Source organism: Schistosoma mansoni, chromosome 2, assembly GCF_000237925.1.
Source record: "Schistosoma mansoni strain Puerto Rico chromosome 2, complete genome".
NCBI classification, from domain to species: domain Eukaryota; kingdom Metazoa; phylum Platyhelminthes; class Trematoda; order Strigeidida; family Schistosomatidae; genus Schistosoma; species Schistosoma mansoni.
Window position 1 is genome coordinate 7653660 of NC_031496.1, and position 9780 is coordinate 7663439.

Genomic DNA, 9780 nt, shown 5'->3' on the forward strand with positions numbered 1-9780 from the left:
GATGAAATATCAGTCCAATGTTTCATGGGTTATGACGGTTCTCAAGCTTATGTCATTATATGATAAAAACTTATCTTGGGATCGTACGATTTTCTAAAATCCATAATCTGATTCTCTCCACATATGGTTGATCTCATGAACACTGGAAACGAAGTCCAAATATTTTTGTAAACCTGGAAGTGTTCAGATACTTGAAAAATTCACCTTAAATCGGTAAAATAAACCTTTCTGGAATAATTTGATCTGAATTTTCTGTAGAATGATTGTCAGTCATTGATAAGATGAACACCGGTGATAATTTCATTTCTGGTTTAACAAGTCAGCGTTTAAACATTTTGTCATATTTTAGAAAACCTTTTTGTGTCAGATCAATGATCTTCCAATATATGTCTTTATGATATAAACAGTGAGATGAATGATAAAACCTCGAATTCTTATCTTCGGGATCCGTTACCGTTTAGCGATCACATGATTGCTTCATAATTATTTTCAAGTCTGCATAAAAAGGCCATAATATATGTTTAGCTAGAACAATTTACAATAGAAAATACATAGTCCATCGATGTCAATATGCTAAGATGATACTTTTCCATTAGATGCAGCTTATCAACTCAAATATTAAGACGTACAACAGATGGTCAAAAACTAATTTTTACACAAAAATTATCTTGTACATTTCACTGGGTAGAAGTTTAACAACCGGTCATTCTGTTTTCAATCAGATTTAGTTTACAATATATATCTTTGTTGAAATCTAGTTTCCGTCCGCTTTCAAATTTTTTTTACTTATGAGAACCAATCAAATGGTAGACAATGAGTTGAAACTTATTTCACTACTATCTTAAAACAAACTCCCTTATGATTTTTCATAGTTTATATCATGAGTCAGTTGAAGCTAAACCACCATGAAAAACCTGGAAGCACTAGACGGCCGTTTCGTCCTATTATGGGACTCCTCAACAGTGCGCATCCACAATCCCGCGCTCGCGAGACTCGAATCCAGGACCTACCAGTCTCGCGCCAGATCACTTAACCGATAGACCACTGAGTCGGCATCCAACTATGAAAATACTGAAATCTCCACAAAACCCCTTCTGATCTATAATCATATGCTCACTAGTGACTGACTTCAAGGGAGGCTTCCTTGCGTTCTAGTGGGAGTCAGTGACCAGTGGAGTTCTACCAAGTCTGTTGTAGAGATATCAACTCACTGAAGACAATTGGCGAACGGTCGCTCAAAATCGTGGATCAGTTGAGGTTAGACATTAACACCGTTGGATGACGGCCGGCTCAGTGGTCTATCGGTTAAGGGCTCTGGCTCGAGACTGGTAGGTCCTGGGTTCGAATCTCGCGGTTGCGGGATCGTGGATGCTCACTGCTGAGGAGTCCCATAATAGGACGAGTTGGTCGTTCAGTGCTTCCAGGTTTTCCATGATGATCTAGCTTCAATTGACTCATGATTTCAACTATGAAAATACTGAAATATCCACAAAACCCCTTCTGATCCTTTATAATTGCCTAGGTTATTTGTACTACGTAAAACACTCAAGCGTTAGATCAGTGAAAAGAAGGAAAACATGGGTAAGAATATTATTAATTGCTTGTAAATGTAAGTAGGCACTTTAACTACAGATGTGAAGTATGGTATTAAGCTGAAATAGGTAATAAATAAAATCCACACAAAAATTAGGTGAATTACTGAAGAGAAAAGTTTCAGTGTATACTGTTTTCTAATGTCCTCACAAGCTCAACTAAGTTCCAATGATTTTCCGCCAGACCATTTATTAAGACATTCAGAATTTGAACAATCCAAGCTATAACTTAGCATTTGATCAAAGTGTATATCTTATATGCTTATCAGTGAATATGTTAGTCTTCACAAGACTAATATTCAATACTGTTTTATTTATATGTGGATTTTTGAAGAGAGAACTTTTTATCATCTGTTGAAATCAACTGGAATTCAAGAGGCACTAGACTAGTTTGTGACCACTGTTTTATAATGCATACTAGCAACCACAAACGGGATTGAAGTAAGTGGTGAGTAAAACTCCTGTAGATCATTTATTCGGAATTCACTGTCAGTTTATTAACTGCAGCAAATTTATGATATGGTGTAGTCTTTATATAAAATCATTTGGTTTCCTCCTGATCAACTCCCCACCTTAAGTTAGTTACTTCAGAATAAAAAAATTTGTGTGTGGGGGGGTCTTGAATGAGAAATATTACCTAATGATCCAATATTATAGAGCAAAAGCTAACTAGTTCTCCCTGGTTACCAATTGTAATTCAGATACTGTTAAGAATTGTATTCAAAACTCTTGATAGTCCCAGATAATAATAAGAAACTATCTTTTCTAACACTTCATATATGAATACTTTCTTTTCACCTTTATTTACTCATCTCTGTAGAATAACGTTAAAAGGGCTATTCGTGTTACTATTAAATGGCTAAGATATTGATGAGACTCATACTAATCACACCGAATAAATATTTTACCGAAGGCTTTTTCATTTTATAGTGCTTCAACTTGATTCTAATTAACTGAATGATATTTTATTTGATCAAATAGACGTATTTCTTATATTGTTGACTAAATAATTGGAATAACATAATAAATGAAGTACACGAAGTAACTAGTCTTTTACCTTTAACGTCAGTTGGTATGAGATTTGTGATGGAAATATGGATCGCTAACACCAGCTGTTCTTCATTATTCAGTCAGTCGAGTGATATTCATACTTACCTGACTATAATCTCTCAGTTATAATTTATTTAAATATTATCTAGTACAACCTTGACAATAATATTTTTCATAGTTGAAAGCGTTAGTCAATTGAAGCTAGACCACCATCGAAAACCTAGAAGCACTGAACGGCCAACTCGTCCTATTATGGGACTCCTCAGCAGTGCGCATCCACGATCCTGCAACCGCGAGATTCGAACCCAGGACCTACCAGTCTCGAGCCAGAGCCCTTAACCGATAGACCACTGAGCCGGCCGTCATCCAACGGTGTTAATGTCTAACTTCAACTGATCCACGCTTTCAACCTTGAAAAATACTAAATCTCCACAAAACCCTTCTGATAATTAATAATATTTTTGTCTGGGGACATAATGAGCGTTATCTTAGATAGCTTATTCAAATTTGCGTTAGAATAATCCTACTTTCAGAGTGAACTAAAATCACTTTATGTGGCTTAGTTTACATTCATACACCATAATACGCTTCCTATAAATCCAACCATATTCGACTACATGATTTACCCATCACTAATCTAATCTAGAATCTTGAATCACTCTCAGTATATGGATGTTTCTAAGACGCTTTCAATAATGTGTGTTTATTATCACCTAAACATCAGCCGAAACAATCTGATATTTGAGTAAGTTTTAAAGTTGAAACGTTTGTTGACTGTTTGTCCCACACACAATCCTTTCTATTTTATCAATAGTGCTAGATAAACAAGTTTATTCATGTTGAACTATGTTATTTGCTTCGCAATATCTTAACCCAACAACGAATATATATATTATGGGGCGTTGGCATTGGAAAATTTATTATATGTACGACCTTTGTTATGATCGATTGCTTTAACCGTTTACTAATGACCTGGAGAGATCAAGAATGTTATCACTGGATACGATGTCAGCTGGGTGTGAACAACCCATACTCTTGTTGGACTGCCTATTTGTCTAAACTGTTCAATTCATTGTTATCCAATACTAGTTAATCCATCTAAAGTGTCTTCAGATAGTTTAGATGCGTTGGATTTTTAGTAGGGTTTACTACAAGTAAAACTTATCATTTTACTCAGTTGGTATTGTTTGCGTAAATCTTCCCACTGATGTTTAGGACTGCGATTGATCAGTCTCTTATTAGCATATGTGAATCCTGTGTGGACTGCCTCGATATTGTCTTAAGTCACAGGCTTCATAAACAAAGATCAGTGGTGGCTAGTAGCCAATAAGAGACCGAGCAATTGCAGTCCGATAAAAGGGAAGATTCAAGCAAGCAATGCCAAGTGAATTTGAGCTTCACCCAATTGCACAAGTAAGTGGCTGTCAAAACTCAGTACCTAAGTAGATAAAGTGATGGTGTTTGGAGCGAACAGTACTAGGTTCGAATCCCAGAGTGAATATCAACTCTGGGATGCAGATACATCCAGTTGGAAAGCCCCAAATAGAACGAAACGTACGTCCTGGATTCAACTGCTAGCCACCATCCATCTTTGCTTATCATTTTTTTATTTCATTTGTATATGTATTTCCACTATCGTATTTTGGAATGGTTTAAAATTGTACTCACTTGTATCGCTAAATTTAATTGGGAATTTATTTGCTTTCATCGTTTTTGAGTTATAAACCTTACGAGCATCAATTCTAGTTGGTAGGTAATATAGTTTCAATGACTTTAGTAAGAAACGAATTGAACAGTCACAGTACTTTGTTCTAACTTATTAGTGACCACAAATTATGTTGTTTCATACACTAAAGTCTACAATGTATAACACCCTATAGCCGCCTTATTTGATTTACTTCTGGAGCTTTAACTCTTGAAGAATATCTGTGTTATTTGTTTGCCTGCTGATTGAATACTTACTTACTTTCTTACTTACTTTCTTTCTTACTTACTTACTTACTTACTTTCTTACTTACTTACTTACTTACTTACTTACTTACTTACTTACTTACTTACTTACTTACTTACTTACTTACTTACTTACTTACGTACTTACGCCTGTTACCCCTTGTTGAGGAGCATAGGTCGCTCACCAGCATTCTCCATCCAACTCTGTCATGGGCAATCCTTTCCAGTTCTTTTCAGTTGTTATTCATCCTTTTCATATCTGCTTCTATTCCCCGACGTAATGTGTTCTTTGACCTTCCACTTTTCCGCTTCCCTTCAGAATTCCAAGTTAGGGATTGCCTTGTGATGCAGTTTGATGATTTCCTTAATGTATGTCCTATCCACTTCCAACGTCTTTTCCTAATTTCCTCTCCAGCTGGAAGCTGGTTTGTCCTCTCCCATAAAACGCTATTGTTGATAGTATCCGGCCAATGGATGTTGAGTATTTTGCGTAGACAACTATTTATAAATACTTGTACCTTCCTGATGATGGTCGTAGTAGTTCTCCACGTTTCAGCTCCATACAGTAGGACTGTCTTGACGTTCGAATTGAAGATTCTCACTTTGAAATTAGTTGACAGTTGTTTGGAGTTCCATATGTTCTTCAATTGTAAAAATGCTGCCCTTGCTTTGCCAATCCTCGCCTTTACATCTGCATCCGATCCTCCTTGTTTATCCATGATGCTCCCCAGGTACTTGAATGTTTCCACCTCTTCCAGAGTTTCGCCATCAAGTGTTATTGCGTTGGTGTTCTCCGTGTTGCATTTGAGAATCTTGCTTTTTCCTCTGTGAATGTGGAGGCCTATCGATGCAGAGACTGCTGCTACATTTGCTGTCTTCATCTGCATTTGTTCGTGTGTATGAGAGAGGAGGGCTAGGTCATCTGCGAAGTCCAAATCATCTAATTGATTCTGAGCTGTCCATTGTATTCCGTATTTCCCTTCAGATGTCGAATTCTTCATAATCCAGTCAATCACTAAAAGGAAGAGGAATGGGGAGAGTAGACAGCCTTGTCTGACTCCGGTCCTCACTGGAAATGCATCTGTCAGCTGTCCTCCATGCATGACTTTGCACTGTAGTCCATCGTATGAGTTTTGGATAATGTTGACAATCTTCTCAGGTACTCCGTAGTGTCGAAGAAGTTTCCATAATGTTCTCCTGTCCACGCTGTCAAACGCCTTCTCATAGTCGATGAAGTTGACGTATAGTGATGAGTTCCACTCAACTGATTGTTCAACGATGATCCGTAGTGTCGCAATCTGGTCTGTGCACGACCTATCCCTACGGAATCCAGTCTGTCGATCTCGAAGTTGGGCGTCTACTGCGTCTTTCATCCGATTCAGCAGCACTCTGTTGAAAACTTTCCCTGATACTGATAGCAAACTGATACCTCTGTAATTCTCACATTTGCTCAGATCTCCCTTCTTTGGTATCTTGATGAGATATCCTTCTTTCCAGTCCGTTGGCACTTGTTCTTCCTCCCAAATCTTCTTGAATAGAAGGTGAAGCATGTTTGCAGTTACTGCATGACAGTATTGTTGTGTGCTAGGTTCAAAGAGAATTGTTTGCTATATGCATGCAAGTCCGCCCCGTTATTGTTCCTATTATTATTGAATTCCTGCCTATCTTGAATTTCATAGTGTAGCACTGACTGATTTATTTCTTCAATTTTTCTGGTTATTGGAAATACAGTATATTTAATAAATCTTAGCAGTCGACTCTTGATTTTATATTGTCTTACAAAAGGCGGATTACCAGTGTATGAGTTATTAAACTCTATGTTACGATTCAAAATAAACGTGATATAAAAGCATATTCAGATAAGAAGAAAACTGTCGGTTCAACATTAATGATCTTAATGAATATTATAGCAAATCCAAAATAACGAAGTTGTATCTGTAAAATCAAATCCACTGATTGTAATACTGTACAATAGGTAAGATATCCAGTCAATTGAATGAAAAGGTGAAGGAAAATGAATAATACCCGAAACATATAACCACACAATAATCAATTTTTATTCTTCCAATCTGTGTAAATTTTATTATGTAGGTTCACATTGTTTTCAGCTTTGTACTAAACAGAATGACTAATATGACCCTAATCATTCATAACCTTTATATATAATAAGAATAACATATACATACCTACCCAGAATAATGGGTAGCAATTTAAATATACTTCACATAATATGATTCAGATTCATTCGCAAATGATTAAACAACTACTTAATGAAAAAACTATCTCTCTTCGACCTAATTTGTCTTTAATATTTTTGATAAAGTCCCCGAACTAAGCTTAAACTAGACTGTCAAACAAAATATTTCCTGTTTCCATTAAGCAGTGGAATCTGACCACGATACGATAGCACGCTGTATGACTTCGCATCCTCGGAAAGACAGATCACCTTTGCACCAGTGACTGATAATGGTTTGAAAGCAGAAGCCAAAATAGTTGTCACGGGGTACTGTATATATATATATATATATATATATATATATATATATATATATATATAGGGCAACACTGGCTTAAAATGTTAGTTTTATATATTAAAGTCAACAGTTCGTATCCATCAACACAGTCAACACAGTTTCACAGACAAACATCATCTTCTCAATGAGTAAAAATATCTACGTCCAGACAGAAGTTGATAAAAGGACGTCCTAAGAAACAGTTGAATCGGATGTGTATCAAAAATAATTAACATATAGTGAAAGATGGAATCCACTTGTGTTAGTTGTTTGAATCTTCCCCATCGAATGTTTAGAACTGCGATCAATCAATCTATCTTAGCAAATGTTTATCTTATCCGGATTGCCTCAACGAGTTCCAAACAGGAAGAAACTTACATCCTCAATTCCTCTATCAGCCACTATTGAACTCTGCTCAAAATTTTTATGAGTTAATGATAATATCGACGCAATCTGCGCAGGATACATATATGCCAAAAAAAACTGGTCAGCAGCAGTGGGAAGACTCAAACATGAAATACAAATGAATTAAAATCCACCCCATTTCACAAGTTAGTGACTACCTGGAATTAGTGAGTAACAGGACAATGCTTCGTTTGAAGCGGGAAGTACTGATTTCGAATCTCAGAGTGAATATGAACTCTGTTATCCACGCACATCCAGCCGACGAGTCCTGAATAGGACAAAACGCGTGTCCTAGATCCCAATGTTAGCCACAATTCAACTCAGATTAAGGTGAAAAGTAGATCTGGTTTGAAAATTAATCTTAGAAGAAATATAAACTCAATGGCAGTGAGAATGGATTAAAATGATTTTATACGTTTTGCCATCTTCAGTTATTTAGTCATCAAGATAAATAAAACAACCATAGGAAATTCCCTTATCAGTAAGGGGGTTCGTGGAAATTGTTGTAATTTATTTTGGTTATTTGGCAGTATCGCAAGTTGATCAAAGTTAGATATGTAGACTTTTGGACGCTAGTTCAGTTGTTGTAAGGTTAAATTTTTACAGCGTTATATCAAGTTCCTGGGTTCGACCCTCGGTAAGGTTGAGGATTTCCAGTGCCGGAGATTCTCAAACTAGCATTAAACAGCTGTTTAATCCTTCTTGGATTTCAACGATTGTCTGACTTAGATATGTTAGTGTTCTCAAAAAACCTTGTTTTTCTAAAAGTAAGCATTTACCAAAACAATACCTATTTTTAAATTAGCAAACCTTAGAAACTAATAGTTAAAACAAAAGCCTCGCACTGACAAGAAAATACAAAGCCGCTTAGGCAACTGACGGTTTTCAATATTTACAGACAGTGCATGCTAAATTTTACCGAACTGTGCTTATGATTTGGAATCCATGACCTTCTAAAGTATGTCAGTGTAAGCAATTCAAAGTTACTTTTACCTTATGTGAACAATCTTTATGATAATAAGATGCAAATTATGGCAACACTAAGATTTATTGACGAGCCAGTCAGATTCAAGATAGCTTCTCATGGATTTTGATTGAAATTCATTCATCTTTATTGCTACGTTGAATTCTTGAATTATAGCAGACATCATTTTGTGATGAAAGCTCTAAACTTGACTCTTTATTTCAATTGCTTTACTTAATTACTATTCCCAAATCCTAAATTCATTTTGAATCTATGAAATGGCTGAAATCTCGCATGGCCACTTTTATAATTCCTCAAGGTCATTCTTAAATTATGATGTCACTCAAATTGTCATTATTATTATTATTATTATTAGTAGTAGTAGTAGTATATCAAAGTCAGAATCTTCATTACGAACGTCGACTATTCTACTGTACGGAGCTGAAACGTGGAGAACTACCACAACCATCATCAAAAACCCACAAGTATTCTCAAACGATTCTTCAGTGTCCGTTGACAAGATATGATCAGCGATGGTCTAATATTGCAGAGAACAGATCAGTTACTATTTGAAGAGGAAATTAAAAAAATATATCGGAGGTGAATAGGACATACATTACGGAAATAATCAAACTGCATCACAAGGCAAGCGCTAACTTGGAATCCTGAAGGGAAATGGAAATGGGGAAGACCAACGAATACATTGCGTAGGGAATTGGAATCAGACATGAAAAGGATGAATAGCAACTGGGAAGAACTGGAAAGAACTACCTAGAACAGAGTTGGATGGAGAATACTAGTGGGAGGCCTATGCTCCTCGACAAGGGGTAATAGGCGTAAGTAAGTAAGTAAGTAAGTAAATAAGTAGTAGTTATTGTTTTTGTATTTACTAGATTTTAGACATCAAGCTAAGAAATATTGTAAGTCCTAAGTAACATGAATATAGAAAATTGTCCACAAAAGCTAATTTTAGAAAAGTAATTTTGATCATTTTCAGTATTTTTTTAAAATTTTTATGTATAAAGTACAATTCTATTGTTCACTTGTCAAATTTGAACTCTGAAAATAACTCAATTTAAGCAAAAGTAAATCATAAAGTATGTCATGTATTAAGATAGAATATAAAGTTATTAATTAGGTAAGTGAGTTATATGGTTTTATAAAGTGATAGCTTTGAAAATTTCGTTGAACTCTGAACAATTATTAAGTTTCATAGTTGAAATCATGGGTCAATTGAAGCTAGACCACCATCGAAAACCTGAAAGCACTCGCGAGTGCGGGATCGTGGATGCGCACTGCCGAGGAG